The 19,995-nt window shown below is 36.8% G+C and overlaps 1 pseudogene; it reads right to left on the bottom strand.

Moving 5' to 3' along the window:
• Positions 1-720: 720 nt before the first annotated feature.
• LOC119148378 overlaps positions 721-19,995 on the bottom strand; it is a 30,840-nt pseudogene continuing 11,565 nt past the window's right edge.

Consider the following 19,995-nt stretch of genomic DNA (forward strand, 5'->3'; position numbering starts at 1 on the left):
CTAAATGTACTTGTTAGCTAGAAAGTAAAAATGTATGGATGTGAAGAAAATGGCCATTTAAAAGAGAGCGGCGTGGGGGGAGAGGCTGTCGGAATCTGTCAGAATGGATGCAAGCAAGAAACAGGCACCCACAATTTTAGTGCATAACCTAGAACTGCGTATCAAGCAGACAACTGAACGTAAATAGCACTCTTAAAATCCAGACAAAGACATTTTTAAGCTTCCATCTTCTCATGCTAGCATGCATTTTTTATCCCATTACAGAAAAAAATATGTAATAAGTTGTTCAATAACTTTTTAAATAAGCACTTAAACTCAGCACTTTAAATCCATATTCCTAAATTGGCTTGAGCTGCCTGTCAGAAGAGCTTTCTCTTTGGCTACTGATTCAAGTCTATGGTCGTCACCTCTGAAAAACAGGTCAGATCGATTCAGGAAGTTAATTTTAGGGCTCCATTCTTTAAAATTGTAATCATTATTACTTAGAAAAGATCCTAATAGGTAGTGACAAAAGAGTTCCAGGCAAGAAACTCTAGCATAACGTAAAAGTAGAAAAGGCATTAATTTCAGATAAAATGCTTTCTTCAGGATTGGAAGAAATAAGGACTTTTTTAAACAAGTGGAATGGATAAGTAGGACTTATGCTAAGGTCCTATAAATTATGCTAAATTTATAATCTGTAGTCCAGGCAGCAATGGTACTTAGCCTCTCTACATGTATATTTGCTCTATTACTTGTAGCTTATATTAAATATATGGTATACTGCAAGTGCAAGAATGATAAGAAATATTACAAAATTAGAGAAGTATTAAGTTAGAAATTAAATTGTAAACAAACATGTAATGTATGTAAAGCATCCACATTCTTCAAACCAGTTTATATAAGTATGCCAAATTTACATTTTTAGATATATGAAGTAGGTAGATAGTCTTTCAGGTGTGACAGTTATTTTATGGTATGTTATACAAAGTCTAGTTTAAGAGATAATAAAGTTTATATACACTCTGTCATCTTTCTAATCTTTGCACAACTTAGGGAATTCTTAATATAGCCCACTTTTATATGCAGCATTTCTGAATTGCTTCATCCAATTTATTTAGCGAATGTGTACTATGAACTTGGCAATTCCAAACAGAAATCAGACACAGTGGTTAGCACTTTATATAGTGGTAGTCAAGCATACTTCCAATTCCACAATATTTTAAAAGCAGTCATCGTTAAGACCCAAAACTAACTTTCATACTTCTCACAGATATTTTGGCAGTCAAAAAGCAAACAGGAACACAGCAAACAAGACTGAATTGCTCGTTTACATGTTTTTACTTACCACTTCTTTAGTTTAAAGAAAGTGCATGAGGTATGCATGTGTTGTCAAGTGTAAGCCAATCTCCAGATCAGTTATTGTCACTTACCTCACCCAAAGTACCCAAAGTACAAACCTTGGTGCACTCCCTGTCATTAAAAGGGGGACAGACAACACTTGATCCCAGTATGATAGCCCCTGCAGCAGCCTTTGTGCACTTGTAGTTGGTGCAGTTGGAGCTCCAGGTGCTTCCTTCCTGAATATATAAAACAAAATCACTGTCAGGAAATATAGAACATTTCAGCTTTACCTCCAACCTTGAATGTCTGTAAAAGCGGTGCCCTCACACTATGGTACCTATTGGAGTGAAGAGTTTGTTGCAGGCTGCCCATAAGGGAGCAAAGGGAAAGACCGTCCTCTAATGACCGGTGGCTACTCCTCCCTGGAGCCATGGCTCCGTTCTCCAGCGTGCTGCTCAGCATGGGTGTCCTAGTGCAGAATGAAGAGGCTCTGTGCCAGAAAAAAAGTCTGATGGTTTCTTTTGCTCCAAAAGCAATGGGAGGTATGAACCAAGCTGTGGCCACATTTGAATTCCCTTGTATGTGGATGCTGGAACACATCATCGGGATCCTGAACCCCTGTACTTCAGTTTGTACACTTCCTTTCTGTTGAAACCAGGATGAGAAGAGTGGCCTTGGGAAGAGGGAGACACAGTAGTCCTGATGTAGAATCAGAAGCTCCCAATGCAACTAATGGACAGTGTATGAGTTGGAGTTACAATTTGAACCCTACCCTGCACTTGGAGCATATCCAGCCTTAAGTAAATGATGACATTTGCATATCTTTATGGAAAATAGTACAACCAATAAAATTAAATAAGGTGTTCACCCAGTGTGAAATGGCAGGTCTTTAAGTAAACACACTTTTTTCCTATCATATGAAGCAAGACTCACAGCATGAGTTAACACAGAAGTGACTGTCAGACACATGTTTATCATATCATTATAGTTATTTTCTATCTCTGTCTAGAGGCACTTACCTCATACACAATTAGTGTTCCATTCTTAGTATGAAAAGAACAGGACACATTTTGACAGTACCACAAGTATAGTGACTGGAGGAAGGAATATATATTTGATGCTGGAAAGAAAGGAAAGCAAAAAAAGGAGAAAAAAAAAAAGCATTTTATAAACATACAGTATATGAAAATTCGTTGTTTTCTGAAACTAAAAATACCAAGAGAAACAATATACAGATGGATGGATGGATATGATTATGTATGCTGCTAGAAATTGCCTCTGAAAATAAACCTGGAGACAGAAAATACATATCATCATTGTTAAGTTCTCAAGTTCTGGCTGAGCAAACAGGACTAGCAAAAGTTTTCGCTTTGACTTTTATCCTGATTGTGTAGTTGTGTTCACAAACTGCATCATTCCTGTATTTTAGGAATACTCACAGCTTCACATTGCTGGGAACAGTTCACCATTGTGAAATGCATAGCATTGTATCCTATGTTCTGATCTTTCTCTTGCAAACACTGCACAGTGTCACAAAGGTCTCCATCCAAGTACTGAATCACTGACTGTCCAGGATTCAGTACTGTGACGTCTTGGAAGATGCACACATCATCCTTCTCTAACACCAAAAGAAATAAATGTTACCAAAAGGGGAAAAAAATCCCCCAAGCAAATTAACAGAATCACTGTGAAGACAAAAGTAGGGCAAAGTCCTATGTTCTGCAAAAGTATTCTAACTTCTTCTAGACTTGATTGGTTTGTGGGTTTAATTACCAAACAAGGGGGGAGGAGGTAGAGTTCATCTTAAGAAACTGCTACAAAATGCAAAACTGCCTAAAATTGATGATGTTCCTGCTATGGAAGTAAAAAAATAATATGTTTTTCTTATTTTTAATATTCAACATTGAGCTAAGTACATTATATGATTTACGCTGCACATCACAAAATGTAGCCTTTCTGTCAATTAAACTAGTATGTCTACAATTACCTGTGGGACAGTAATATGCTCAAGCTGTACCGTAACTCTGTTCTGTGCTCCCAGAGGCAGTCTAGCCTGGGCTGCAGTCAGGATAGCAGCATACCTCAAGCACCCTCATGCACAGCACAGCTGAAGTCTAGCCTTCACAGAGTAGCTGAGTGATGGAAGGGAGCAGAGGTCTAATCTTAAGACTGGGCACCTACCCTCGTGCTGGCTGGACAGATCTTTTGCTGTCATGTGAATGTTGTCTTGGTTGTGGTTGATGGTGGACTAATAGCAGTCACACCACTCACATGCAGCTAAGGTTAACAGCCTGCTTCCTGCCTGCCTTGCACCAGAAGGGCCATGCCTGACTCTGAAAGCATGGGCAGTTTTACAACACTCCTGCACCCCTCCAGAACAGACACAAAATGGGTTAGAGGCAAAGCATCATATTGAGAAATGAGAGAGTAATTGCATAAGTAGATGGACACCCATAAAAACAAGATTAAAGGGTGTTTACATTTGAGAAGGTTATCGTGGTCATATTTCTACTTTCTCTGCATGTACGTTTTACTAAAAACTGAAACAAAACAACTAGGAATATGGAAAAGTTACTGCAAATGTAGTGAATGTATCCACAAACACTGGAAATACTACTATCTATTTTTTTAACTTCTCCCTGAATTAAAAAGATAAAAGAGTTTGCAGTCATGCACAATTAAATGAGTACTAAACAGACATTTTTTCTCTAAAAATGTAAAATATTACTTTAATCACTTCCACCCCTGCTTTCATAAAAGAGAAAAATTGCAATGTACTCAAGAAACAGTAGCATGTTCAGAGTTATTAAATGTATTTATCTCTTTAAAGAGGAGCAAAGTACTTAATTTCCTCTAGGAATGCATATGAATAGCAGAGTCCCTAAACAGCAATATTTCCTGAGATACAAAGTTATTGAAATAATAAACATATTAGCAAAAAAACTGTGTCCTATGAATTTTCTTCCAAAAGATAGGTGAAAGCTATTGAAATTTGCCACACCTGTTTAGACTTTACATTATGGAGTCCTCATATAAAGGGAAGAGAAGGACAAGCTACTGGCATTTGATAGGTAAAATATCCCTGTCACTGTGGTAATAACGGGAGTCTGAACATTCACTCGTAATTATTTTCCAGATTCCAGTCCCTATTATGAGAAAGTATGTGAGAAGCAAAATATTTATGACTTCTCATATTGGCTAAATTCAATAATATTAAATCATTTTAATCAAAACCATAAATGATTAACAAAATAACACATTTCTCCAGATGATATGTAAGATCATAAAGCTCATTCTTCATTACTTATTAAAAACAATTGGGAATTATTTACGTGGAAAACCTTCCAGCATATTGTTTTGAGTCAACATTGAACAGAATAGTATTACAGTTGGTTTTCTTCTTTTGACATCTTACAACACACAAAGTGAAATTTCCCCAAGAATAGCTGACAACACTGTGCAGACACCTGATGGAGTTACACGCTTGAGCTGGGACTGGGAGGTAGTCCCAGCCTGTCCCAATTCAGCCTCATCACCCTTTACAACTGATTGAAACAAGGAATGGAAAGGGAGAGGGTAAGGGAGTTGAACACCATTAGTAAATATCTCTAAAGGACAGTGCTTACCAATCTACAGGTCAGCACAGTAGTGTTTTCACAGCTACGTTCTGAGAACAAGAAAACTGTGTTAGTTTTTATTTATTAACTTTTTTAATAAATAAAAATAATAAATAAATAATAATTTATTTATTAACTGATATTATCAATTAGCTTTTGTTAACAGCAGTGGCTAAGGAATAAAACAATATTTACCACAGTGCCATTCTGGACAACAGTGCCCAGGTATTTTTTTCTCCACAAGTGTCATGTCATCTGTGCAATTCATAGGAGGCTCAGAACAAAGATCTTCATCACAAACTAAGTGGGGGGAAAAGACATGTAAGAATTTAATCAAATTTCCTTTGAATTTTCCAGCTTATATTTCTCTTGATAAACTACTTCTAAAATAATGACATTTTAAATAATTTTAATTGTGTTAATTGCCTTAAAGCACATTTAGATTTTCAAAAAACATCACACAGGAATCATTTAATATTGTTTCGACTTCAGAGTCACTCAAGCTGATAGCCGGTATTAAAGACTAATAAAATCACAGCTTTTGGAGAACATGTTTTTTTTTCTCCCAGCTAAAATTTGCTGTAAAGCACATTTCTATACAACAGAGAGCAACTGTCCTCCTGGAATGATTCTAATAAGAAGATACCTGCCTGCCTTATTGGAGGTGGCTTACTGGGACTCTGAAAGAAGACCACATATGAAGATCTAACTTTCTACCTGCCAAAATGTGGCAAAACCAGTGCCAAACACCTTTGCAGAAACTTTCACCTAAGTGCAAGTACTAGGAAAAAGAAAGGAACAAAATAGGGAACCACCTGAAGCAAAAACTGCTAAGATCCAAACTTACTGGAAGACAATTCAATTCATTAAAATTACCCAAAGACTGCAACAGGACAAGAGTTAATCTAAATTAAGCAGTTACACTTGTAGACATTACTTAAGAACATAAAGCACAATTTCTGTGCTTCACGAAGCTACCAAAGAGACTACATTACACTGCCAATATTTTTCTTCTGGCTGCTCATTGTTCAAATGGCAGTCAGCCTCGCAGTATTTGAAACCCTTGCCCTACTCCTTCCCTTAAAAGCTAAAAGTGCAAAGAAAATGCCTAAACACTAATGAATGGTACAACAGAGGAACAACAACATAGAAGCTATTTTATTACAGGTGTTTTATTATATGAAAAATTATATATTTATACTCCCAAGGATGGGATTCGGTTCCACATTAATGTATTGGTGTTGAGATCACCCTGAAAGTAGCTATATGCTGTCTGATGTACTAAATAACTTCTCCAGACTTCATTTGACTGGGTTGGTTACAACACCACTGAGTACATGAAGAACTTTGAACCTATCTCAAATGCAGACACCCTCTTTTTGATCTCTTAATCTCTGTCTAAAGCTCACCCCAAATGTTGAATCAAACCATTCTCCACACACACAGCCTGTCATTTTTACCAAATTTGCTAAGATACTGAACTGACAACAATTACACTTACTGCAGTAGTAATGAGGACAACAGTAATGTATGGTATTAAGGTCCACAGTGAGAATTTCCCCTTCATTACACAAGGGAACAGGCTTAATACAGGATTCACAAACTAAATTAAAAAAAACCCCAGACATTTACAAAGTTTTACATACTAAAAAGTTAGCATGTGAATTCTTTTTAACAGATTATATAACAAATCATATTATGTTTGGTACCTGGGTAACAGTAACAGCTTTTATGGACTGACATTCAAATACAAAACCATAACAAAGATCAAGTATGATGTTCAAAGTTATGCTGGAAATAAAAGATCCCAAACCCCAAGAATAATTCATGCTAAAGTCAGCCTGACCTGTGTGAAGTCCCACTGACCTATCCAAAAATTCCTGGTAAGTTATTAGTTCTGGAACTACAGACTTTGTAAATACTGACTTTGTAAACTACTGTAAATACTGTAAATAAAGACTGGAACTATAGTATTTGTAAATACTCAACTATTCCTTAGTTATCCATGAAGATATCAGAGGCTTCTTACCACAGAGATAAGAGAAACAACAGGGATCTTCCTGTTTTGCTTCAACAATAAATTGATCTTCTCTGCAGTCCAGCTGGGAAGCCTTGAAACAAACTGAAGGATCACATTCTATAGGATATGAAATAAACACTATTTTAAAAAGAGTCACAGAAACAATACTAAAAAGATAAAGAAAATAAGTTCTACATCTACTCAGTAAAACTAAATACCACAAATAGACTGTAAATCAAAAGTGACACAGAACACAAACACAAAAATGTATTGGAAATTGTGGCCTGGTGCTATTTACAATGTCCCATTCTGTTAACAAAACAACTTGTAAGGCAAATTTTCTTACAATACATAGTACAAGTGTGGAAATTGTCCCAGTAACTGTATTTTTGTATTTCCCTTACCACATCAGTACTGTGGACAGCAGGACAGGGGGTGGTAGCCTATGACTAATTTTTCATTGAGTTTGCATGTTGGAATAATGGCATCACACAATGACATGTTGAATTCTGTGGGATAAAAACCAATCAAATTTAACATATTTGAAAGATGCAAGTGCAAGTCATATAGCTCAAGATATTTATACCATCTGTTATAGAGCACCATAAACTAAGAGCAGCCCTAGTCAGCTTAAAGTGTACTCCATACCATCATGTAGATCTCCAAGCTCAGCCCAGGGCTGGTGTAGCTCTATTCATGTGGCACTGTGCAAGTACAGTTATATCCCTCATCGAGTAGGTATTTACTTGCTCTGCTTCCTACACATGAAGCCAGCTAAGATGACCCGGTGAAAATATTCCCTAAACAAATTGACAGGACAGTGTTTGTTACAGGTAGCTTAGCTAATGAGCAAAAGCAGTCTATCAGCTGGACCCTTTGTTGTTGTTTTCCTTGAAGATGTTATGAAGAAGTAGGTGTCTTTTGCTCAACATTTTCAGAGAAATAAATTTATTCCTTTTTCTAACAACCATGGCTAGACAGAATATTAGTATTCAGTGATCAGCTTACAGAATAATGCTTCTGGGAAACAGCAGTAGGTCAGAGGATACTGCTCTTGACACCAAAGCACTAATAAGAAAAGTGAACAGGCTCTGATGACTGCCCCAATTACCAAGGTACTTCTATCATCACGTATTTATCAATTTCTTTTGAAATTCCACCCAAGAGCTTAAAAACTCATTTTTAACAGAAGATTTGTTTGACTTAGAAAATTATTTCAGTGAGTCACTTCTTACAAAGAAGCCTACTTTGGTGGCTCAACCACCCACAAGTACCTAAAAATCACTTCTGAAAAATGTTACCTTGAACCCTGTCTAAAGATTGTCATCTGTCAGAGAAGTTACTGAAAACAAGTGTGGTACGTACCACAAATTTCCTTTGGGCAGCAAGCGCTCTCTTCACTGACATGGACAATAACTTCCCCTTCTCTTTCACAGAGTGGGGATGGATCCTCGTTGCATTCATGTTCTACAGCAACAATGCTTCCATTTCCTAAACAGTTGTACATGCAACAGCTTCTCATGGACCCATTCCAGATCTCCCCAGCAGAGCGGGGTTGTCCTTTGTTATCTGTACATGCTGAGAGAAAAATCATTACATCCCTTCAACAAGTAGAGTGCAGGTTTCCTGCAAGCAACTATGAATTGCATAAAATTATCGCATAAGACTGCTGTGCAGCATTATGATCAAGGAATCCAAGAAAAGATGATGACCTTATAAACTCCAAATGAACAAATGCTTTGCTATGAGTGAAAATAAATGAGTACAAGGGAAAGAACCTGCCCATGCTGTTCCTTCCTGAGTACTCCAGGAAAGAAAGCCTGAGAGCTATGAAAGAATTACTATAATTTTTCCCTAACAGGAGTACATCAGCACTGGGTCTTGAATCCAAGTGAACTGAAAGCACAAACTGTGATAGCTTGAGATAAACTAGACTCTGCTGAAGAGAGCTGTACAAGATTCACACTTACTGAGGGCTGATACAGAACTTCAACATCACTTACACTGAGCTGCAGTTAATATTAGCACATCTGCAAACCACACTGTCCTGCTGCACTTACTACATTTTTCTTCTGGTATACAGCGGTCAGAGTCTGTTTTATGGAGAATAGTGCCATTTTTACACACACTGTCTTCCCTTAGATAGAAACAGGGAGAATCTTCGTTAAACCATTTATTCAAGCACATCTTAGCTTCACAGGGTTGCACACAAGGCTGGTATTCCTTGCCCTCAGGACAGCTCAGTGCTGCAAGTCATAAAAATAGGACATTGAGTATTGCTGTTATTCTTTCAGCATTTCATTGGATAAACAGTGAGTGTATCACAGAAAGCATGCATTTATATTTTTAACAGTACTTTAGGTAAGTAACTCATTCAGTCAAGATTAAAACTGATTCATGGAACTTTGACTAAAACAATACATCTTAGGATCTTGTTCCCTGATTTACTAATGATGTGATAGAACAAGGTGGTACTTAAAATAACAATAGAAAGAAATATATTTTTAACTCATCGCTAAATACTGCAGCAGTATAATGCCACATTGGGGTATAAAACATAGCTATTTGCTTAAAACAGTAATCAGATGTCCTCCATTTAATGCAGATGTTGTACTTGTTGCATAAAGCCACATATGCAGAAACAGCATCACACTCATAATTCCAAAAAAAAATACTGTTGATCCACATCTTCTCACAAGACTCCTGTGGTGACACCTAGGAACGTACTGTAATTGAGAATTAACAGTAAAAGAGTTTTCTATAATTAAAATAAATAATTAATTACAAGAAATAATATAGCTGCAAGGGAAAAAATCACAAGCAGTGTCTAAAGTAAAAAATACCATTTTGTTCAGAATACGCATTCTGCAAAATTAAACTGCCAGAATTTTGTATGCTCATTAGTAGGCACAGAACACTGTCCTAATGAAACTGTCACAGTACTTGCAAGAACTTTTACATTATAGCTCTGTCAGCTAAAAGTCAACGATCTCAGCTAAACATTGCTTCTATACCCTCCATAAATTCCTGCTGTGAACAAATTATTACCAAGTTTTCTGTTTCTGTGTCTATAGGACCCGATAGCCTACATTACTGGGTCTAAATGCAGTTGATGCAACCTATCTATTTCTGCTTTTGTTTGCATAAGCTTGTAACAAGGTGGAAAAGTCAGATTTTGTTTCATTCTGCCTGTTCACTACTGTGCTGCAGCCCAGCTGTCCCTGTGATTTCAGCAAATCTTCAAGCTGTCACTCATTTCTGCCATGAAGTTCATTAGACAGATGACTGTTATTATCCTTGTACAGTTGCTTCATGCCTGTGAAGCGCATAATACACTCCATCTACTCTGGCTCTGCCACCATCATGTATATGAAGGAAAACAAATTTCATAATGGATTAACCAGATTCTTGGCAATTTTGATGGTATGCCAGGTTTTGCTAAAAAACAGGAAAAGATGCAATTGCACTGTATCTGAGGCTGAGTCCTCCTGGGAATATATATGAAGAGGAATTCTGACTATTCAGATTCTTTTAATTATTTTTAAATGAGATATGTTAAAACAATTATGAAAAGCATCCTGCTACCCACTGGTGCTACTCTCTCCCCCTTCTTGATTCCAAACCCTTTACCACTGCTCCCTCCCATTAACTTTCTGTGGCAAATATCTATTAATCTTTTTTTTAAAAAAAAAAAATCCTCTTTAACCCCTTCCTTTTAGAAGAACTCCCTCCATTTTTTTTCTACCTGGGGAGAGTGAGGAGAGGTCTTGGGAGTTTGAAGGAAGGGGCTCAGCTGCCTGCAGTACCTTTAACAGCATTTGTCTGTCATGAAAACCAGAGAGTAACACAACACAAACCAAGGTGTCTGGACACATCTATCTCTGAGAAAGAAAGGGCCGCTTGAGCAATTAATCCTGATTTTTAATTTAGTGGGAAAAGTAAGTCAGACCTCAAGAGATCTGGGGCTTTCTCATTTCCCATTCTAGGAAGCAGCTGGGCTACACTACCCACCTCTAGGGGTAGTTTGTGTGCTACAGCTATATCCCCATTAGAAAGTATGGTGTCCATAAACGGACTATAATGATTTCTGTGAGAAATGCTACCAAATTGTTAACATAATAGTGACTACATAACATCTGTTTCACTGGAAATTTCTTTAGTCCAATCAGTCTCAGACTGTATGCGTTGCTGTTGTAGGCAGCAGAAGCATGAGGCTTTCCATTCTAGTGACCAATGTCAAGCATAAAAATAATTTTTGGAATGTGTTGGTGTTGAGATGATGAATTGGTGTCTCTCCTTTGAGCTTTGCCTGCTGAATAATTTAAGAAGCAGCGCAATAGCACAGGGATCCGTACAGATGTGTTTTTACAATGGACAACATGTCAAAAGTATTAGAAGCCAACATGACAGACGTATTACACAACCCATCCAGCTGTAAACTCATGAAAATAAGAAAACATTACAAATGTACACATATATCTCACTCTTTTCTTAACTATGCACCTTTTATTTAATTTGCAATTGGAATTTCTCTGATCTTTGTACTCACTTTCTTGTGACAAGGGATGAAAATGCTTCTGTTTAACAGTTCCATACAGTATATGCAGTTATCTTCAGTACAGTTTCTTACTGGCCTCCTGGTTGTTACATCAAGTGATTTCTCAATTTCCCAACTCCTAATGAAGAGTTCAATTTCCTCCATATTTGTAATTATTGTCTTGATTTGCATTTTCAGGTCATCAGTAGGGTCTCCATTACACACCCCTGGAAACAGAGCATCATATTCAAAGCACAAACAAACATTCCACATTACTTCCTTTGGGAAAGAAAAGTGCACTTGATAAGGTAAGCTCAATCAGGCTCACCTGTGAGAATTAGTCAACTGAATTTATAAATGGAGCTCTATGTCCACTGCAGTTCCAGCTTTCTACTTGTGATTTTAGTTGTTGGCTCAATGGCTTAGCAAAACAAGCAGAACTAGGTCTAGAACTTTCCTTCTGTTCAAACAGAATACGGCAATTTATTTTAAACACTTTGTTTATATGCGTATATAAACCATATCTGAACTGTTTTGTTTGCTTTTAAAAGTAGAAGCGGTTTAAAAGATTATAAAAAGTTCATTTTCCTGTTCAATATAAGGTAGATTCTGTAAAATTACAATGCACCAGAAAATGAACATTTATGATAGAATAAAGTAACTCTAAAATGCCTGCTTACACATTTCTATGCAATTTATACTGGTAGAGTAATAAAAAGGCTACCAGGGAAGCCTAAAACATGCTAAATTTACTATCATTGTAATTTAAGTCTGGGACACTGCAGCACAGTTTTGGACACTAGATCCAACCTTAAGAGAACTGAATTTAGATTCACTATGCTCAGGGGATTTGGACCCTTCCCAAGAAACACCTTTTACCAGGATTTGCATAGCAATAAGCTGTCACTGCCATTTTCTCCCATAATCACTGAAATATACTGTCACTATCTGAACTTCTTCAGCAACCAGTTTTCCATTGAAAATTTTCCCCTTTACTTGACTTCAACAATATCCTTAAACACAGGCAGAGATCAGTAATTTTTTTAAAAGTTAATTAGATACAATGATCATTACTTGCTCTGCAAACTTTATTAGCAAGCAGTGCTTTGAAACAGAATTATTGATTCATTATATTAATTACTAGAATTTCAGAAGCCCACCTCAAATAGGATTGTCAGTGTAGCTAATGGGGCTTACAAGGAGAGCTATGAGGACAGCAGTTCACAGACAAAAAAGGGAGGTGTAAATTTTAAATGGAATACTATTAAATAAGAAAAAAATTTCCACCACAGCCTCACCACAAAGGTCTTCTGTCTTCATTAATGTGTTAGAGTAATCCATACTGTATATCTATGATGTCTGTAATGTGAGCCCACTTGATGCTAATTCCAGCTGGGGTATTAATGACATACATTGCACCAGTATCCTGAATACCGAGTCCTTCTTTTGAAAATGGTAATGACTGAATTACATAGTCCACTACTATCTAAAATAAACCAAATACATTTTAGGGATAAAAACAGGTTCCAAAGATGTATTTTATACATCTTTACATTTTATGGCAAAATATATTTTTTACAACCTCCACCACATATAATAACAGTCACAGTGCTTAAAGCACAGAGCTTTCCATCAGTGATATTTCCTATAACTGTAAAATAATTAGGCATGAGATAAAACAATGATACAGAAAGGCCTGTAATTAATGAAACAATAAATCTTATTTATCACATATTGTATGATAAAACAAAATAAAAACCCCACCCTCCCAATTATTCAAAATTATCTGTTCTAACCGGTTATTGACTAGCAGGAAAGGCACCCTAAGGATTTATCATGTCTTGGAACATTTCTGTTTGGTTCTAGGGTTTTTGAAAATATGGTCTCAACTATAAATGCTTTTGCAGCTTCTTTAAAATCTCAAAAGAACTTTGAAGAATCCTCTTGGCTAAATGACATAGAAGTGAAGCATGGTATCAGAAGTGTGTATTTTTTTGCTTCTAGCATACCATGAATTACTGGGAACCTGAACTGCAAAAGTAATCCTAATCCTGTAGTACATCCATTATAAATCTAGTCTATTGCATTCTACAACAGAATAGCTCTCCAGCTATCTTTTAAGTGGGCACATGCTATATAGTGGTGATATATACTTACTTTGCTTGCTAAACGATTGGTAAGTACTTTATATGTGCATGTTGTTACATTTAATTTCTTAAAACAGAGTCCTGAAGTGCTTGCAGGGGGAACCTTGAAAGAAAAGTGACCAACAAGTTTAGTTACTATTGTTTTTCTAATACTGCACCAGTGCTATAAGGATTTTTTCCAATATGTGCAATATTAATGTATTTTATAATTAGTAAAAGAAAAAAGTACTCACTAGATTTCTTATTGAATTTGCACTCTGGAAAACATGAAAAATAGATTAGAAGTGCAATGATAACTAGGGGCATTCTTATTTAGCAAAAATAAGTTGCCTGTTTTCTTTGTGTTTGAAGTTCTTCTACAATCAGCTTCATAATTAAACTAATATAGCATATTTGTTATAAATAATAAAAAATACACATTTCCCTGCTAATGTAGTGCAACTTTCTATGAACTCTTTCTGGAAACTTGATTTACTTGTTAAAGATTTAAATCAAAGGGGGTAATGTGGAAAATAACACAGAAAAGATAACACAATGTCCTGAACAAGTTGAATTAAAAATACATAGAAATACAATGGTCATGCCAATAAAATCCCCTGCCTTAACTTTGATATCACTGCTATTTTACCAAGGCATCTTTCTGCACAAGATTGCAGCTCATATATACCATACCTCAGCTGGCTTTTAACTAAACAGCTTTACCATTGAGAGCAACTCATTACCGGCATTGGAAGATTCAGCATATGCCACAAAGCCCTTCCAAAAACTTTTTTAAAGAACTACAGGTACAGACTTCTAAATGTGAGCTGCGTTCACACCTTTAGACTGCAACCAAGAAACAGTGAAGAGAGCAATTTAAAAGAAAACCTCTAAAACAGTGTAAGACTCAGGACTTAAAAATCAAGTGTGCAGTTGCCCAGCGAGAGTAGATAGAAGATCAAATAGGGGTGGGAAGGAAAAAGCCCGATGAAGATCCTCATCAGGAACTTTACCCGCAAACCAGAGATGGAAATACAATCCAATTGTTCAAGGGCTACATAAATTAGAACTATGGACAATGTAAAGGAAATGTATGTACAGATTCTAAGGATGAGACTAAACTGGCAGTCTAAAAATAAAGTGGCTGGATCCCCACTGTAGGCAATACAGAGAGTTAGACAACTACAAAGAACAACTTGTCACACTAATCCCGAACTCATTAGTACCTTCCTAAAATGACTACAAAATACTTTTGTGACTATTCAAAATATTTTAGTATTTTAACCATATTTTAAAGTACAAATTCAAGTCCTCGAGAAGATTTGTGGGTGGAGAGCCTGAAAGAAGACATGCAGATTCAGAAGTTGTGTCACCCTTGACAATTTAAAAGGAACCTGCATTTTAATTTCCTTATAACATAATATAACAATTACTATTTAAACTGAGATATTTTTTTTTATCTACACAGCATGATTAATCATGGTCCCTGAAAATTAAGTAACTTGACATTTTTCAATGGGTATGGCTTCTACTGGAAAGTTCTAAGTGACATTTTTGCAGAATTTCATACCTATAACACAAAAATATTAAGAAACTTAAAATTATTGTGGAAATGCAAGAATCTTACCTGATTAGCAGGACATTTTTCAACACGAGCAACAATAATTTATGCTGGTAACTTAACTAAAATGTAGGAAGCCATATTACAGAGGGCTATGTTGTTTCCATCAAATGTAATAACACTCAGTTCAGACAGTACAGAACATTAACCTAAAAAAGAGCTGTCATTTAATGAGGTTACCACAGAACTGAATACTGGGCATTAATAAAAACTTGCATTTTTAGCAATATTTGCTTTTATACATACATTCATTTATACATTGATGACCCTGTTCTGCAGACAGCTTACTGAGCTGTAAGCAGAAGCAAGTATCTTACGTTACTCAGTGGAAATACTTTTAACCTACTGCTATGTGCCCAGCATAGGGGGGAAAGCTTAAATTGTTGAAAATTTTCACTGTCAGTGTTTTACAGGCAAGTTCAATGAATCTGTACATTGTGAGATAAAATATATGCATTGAAATAGGCATATTTTTGAGATACTGGTAACAAGAGACCAATCTGTCTTATCTTGAGGCAAATATTTTAAAGTGAGATATATTGGTGTCAATAATGATACAAAGTTTTTAAGCTGACTGCTCTTTGGCCCTTTTGTTCCCTTTGCAGACAGTCACCTGCTGATTCCAGCAGTTTCCAAGTATGAGTAAAAACTGTAGTTAGATCTAACTGAAATTTGGGGCTTCTGTCTTTCAGAAAATGCCAGTATTTAATTTTTTCTTCACAAAATGTTGAAATCTCAACATTTCAACAATAGAAATTCTGAAAAGTCTCAGCTGGAAAATGTTGATGTTCATGTTGCAGATTTCATTTCAATGTTTTTATTAAAAATAAATTATTTTTACTCTCTTGAATGTTAATTCAAAGATACCAAAGTGTTCAGTATATTTCATTCTGTTTTGTTGATAAACAGCTCTTTTAAATTCTTTCCAGTATTCAACCTCATAGTCCCACTGTAATAAACCCTTAATTTGTTACTCGAAATTTACAGATCAAGGCTCTAGGTTGTATTTAAAAATAAAAGAGTGACTTACAGGGACATTCCCATTCTGGAAACAGCTACCAGTGTTAACTTGAACTGGCATTCCTCAAAATCCACAGTCTGACTTCTGGCACATCTTTAGGGCAGTTCCTTGAAAGGTTGTATAGCATCCAACCCATATTAACACACACATATTGGCTACATTTGTTGACAGGTTCAAGGTATCTTGGCTATCATATATGGAAAAAACAACCAGAATCAACTTTACATTTATTGCCCTTATGAAGTCCAAGCGCTTACATGTTCATCACCCTGCTCTGAGACAGAATCACCAAATCTATGTGACCTCTCATCAGTTATTTTGGAATCATTGCTTGCATGTGGTTGTAACAGGTGGCAGTGACATCCATTCACCCACAACCTTCCTGTTCCATCTAGCTTTGGCGGAATACCCTATGTACAGCATTACGCATTGAGGCTACATGTTATATTCAGTAATAATCTGAAGCATTTTAAGAAATACAGAATCATCCATCATTTTAAACACAATGACACAGAAACAAATGGAAAAAAAGGAAGATGGGGTGAGATTATGCAGAAATCAAAAAATTCCATGGACTATGGTTTTTTCTGCACCTCAAATATCTTTCGCTATCTAGAATCAGCACATAGCGTTAAAAGGTGTTTTTTTGGCAAAGCAATACATCCAGGTTGCAAAATGTACCAGGGCAGTATAAGAGCAGTGATACAGAAATCCTCTAAGAATAACTGAGTATTTTAAAATATACAAAGAAACAAAAGTAGTAGATATTTAAAATATCCGGTATTACACACATACCATAACAGAATGTATGGAAAACAATATGTATTTTAACACATAGGGGCAAGTAAAACTGATCATACCACACATTCAGAAGATGTAGACATCAGTGCATGCATCATTGTATCAAAGGAAGCCTTGTCAGCTACAGCTGTAGTTCTTTCTGTGCTTACCAGAGAAGTTTGTGTTTCCACAGACTCTGAAGAGGAAGGCAGAACCATTCCACCACTAGAATGAGATAAATCTGTTGTAGTTCTGGTCTGCAGTTCTGTGGGCTCTGATAAACTGAAATAAGGTTTAATGGTTTTCTGTGTTGCGATTTTGGACCAATCTGATGCTGTTACATCCGGGACTCCAGAAAGAGATTTTTTACTGAGGTGGTATTTCTTGAAAAAGCCACAGTCTGAACTGCAGTTACTGTCAAATAAGGCAAGGAAGACTTCTCAGTTATGGTTGACTTTGTCTTGGTATCATTTCTCTCCTCATGTGAAGTCTGACCACTTCCAAAATTATCCACAGTTCTTTCAAATGAGGTTGCATATTTAACTTCTGAAGCTGTAAATGAGGTACTCTTCATCTGTGACAATGGACTTGTAGTACAAATTGTTTTCATGATCATAATTTTGGGAGTTTCTTTGGCATTCTGTGAAGCTTGAGTCACTGCAGATGTAAATAAAGATTTGTGTGACACATGCACAGGTGTTCCTATGGTGGTAGGAACTGAAGCCATATAAAACTCCAAATCGGCAACAAAAGAATCAGTAGTTTTTGTAGTAATCCTAGAGGCCGTAGTAGTGCCAGAAGCAACTAGTAAACTGGCTGGAGAGTAGGTGGTGTTTTCGCAAAATATAAGATGATTTTAAGGATGTAGTGTTCACTGTTGTGTTCGTGATCAATGTTGTAGTGGATTCAGTGATGATTCCAGCTGATATGGCTGATATCGTTCCATCTTCTTCTGAAGAACTTACCGAAGAACTCTGTTTTCCTAGAGAAACAGTAGAGATATGAGTGGTCTTAGGAGGAGGTGGGGACATAGAGACCCCACTGCACTGGCTTTCTAAAGTGGCTTCAGGAGCTGTAGGCATTAGTAAAGAGGGCATTACAGTAGATATCTTTAGCGCTGCTGAAAGGCTCGTAGAAGGGTTTAAAGTGAATGCAGGAAAATGTATAGAAGAAGTTGGAAAGTCTGTAACTGGACTTTTTGAAGTTCCTTGTGTATCTAGAGATGAAACTGATGTTTGGGTAGCAGTTATATTTTGTGTTAATGATGGTATCCTACTGACTATGGGAATCAATGAAGAACTTGTAATATACGATGTCACGTAAGATGGTACTGATGTTGATAATGCGATTGTAAATAAAGATGACAACTTTGTAAGAGAAGGATCTTTGGGAATGAAAATGCCTGAACTTTGTGCCACAGAGTCAGTTTTCAATTCCGCGTGTGAACTGCTTGGGTACTCTAATTTCTGAAGTGGTTATTAATGTGGCATTTAGAGGTAATGCCAGTGTCCTAAGGGGGAAGACTGTAGCCATAATGGATTTCATTGGCTTTTTAGAAATAGTTGACATTGAAACAAAATCAGTGTGCATTATGTATTTATTTCTGTCGAAGCTTTCCTTGATACAGACATATCAGAGAGTGCTGGATTGACTAGAAGAGTGGAAGCAGCAGAAAGTATTTTTTTTGGAGGCAACAGTGACATCTGCCATAGCTTTGGGCTTCAGGGAGGTAGTCAGAGAATGCACTGGTATAGATATGCACTGTATGTTACAGAAGGACTCAAAGAAGTGTTTATAGGGATTTGGGAAGCAGCTTGAGGTGAAAATACACTCCTTATGGCAGAGCAGCAGAAACACTGCCTTTTACTAATGGAGATGTCTGCTTGGGAACAGTCACTGGAATTTCTACTGAAGATAAAAATGGCTTTGGAGAAAAACTAGCTAAAGAACTTGCATTTAATGATATCAGAGAAGTTTTAGACAAGAGTTTGGCTGTTTCAAAATATGAAACTGTGATTAATTGAGGAAACCTTGTCTCCAAGCTTGCAAATCTAGTAGTCATAGGAATATGAGGAGCAGTTGAAGTCAGTGCAGGAAAGGGTGCTGGGCGAACTGCAGTTTGATCAACACCAGACCTAGTTCTAACAGACAAACTAGATATAGGAGAAGTAGATGTGCTTAGTGTCAACTGCGAACCTAAGAGAAATACAAGTCTTGTGACAGTTGCTCTGCCAGCCAGCAAAGCAGGCAAAGACACTTCAGAGGATACTGCTGCTCCCTTAGAATGACTTACTGAAGGACTCCTACTCTTCCCAATCCCTGAGGGCAGCTCAGAAGTAACAAAAGATCACTTGGAGATTAAAGTCGTTGATGCTGAGTTAGGGGGAACAGTTCCTGAGTGGTTAACGTTTCGAGTGGAAATGGATCTGCCACTAGGGATGTGGGTGTTAGTAATGCAGAACGTGTTGGAATAGGACTTGCACAAAGCAGGGTTGTTGGAGTTGCTGTTGTAATGGGTAAAGTTACAGATGCGGTAGAACTGACAGTATGTGATGTGACTGCTGGTACTTGAAGAGCAGTTGGAAAATCTGTTGAAGAGATGAGTTTGGAAAGGACAGTAGGGCTGGCTGTGCTGTGAAGTACATCAGAAGGCTCCACTGTACTTGGTAATGAAAATGTTGAATAGGCGGCAGCATTAGATGCTTCCAATGACTAAAAGTCTGTAATGGCCTCTGCCCTTATATTCATTCCCCTTAAAGTTGTGTTTGCCTTCACAGTTACTTTGTCTGTCACACTGGTATGAGTTGACTGAGTCCCTGAAGTAACAAATAAAGGAGGTGTCTGAGGAAATCTCTCCGTAGTAGCACCCGTGTGAGAAATTAACAATGAAGGTTTTGTTCCAACTGCTGATTCTGTAGGTGTCACAGGTATGCCTGAAAGGAAAAATGCA

The sequence above is a fragment of the Falco rusticolus genome, chromosome 5 (assembly GCF_015220075.1).
Source record: "Falco rusticolus isolate bFalRus1 chromosome 5, bFalRus1.pri, whole genome shotgun sequence".
Taxonomy (NCBI): domain Eukaryota; kingdom Metazoa; phylum Chordata; class Aves; order Falconiformes; family Falconidae; genus Falco; species Falco rusticolus.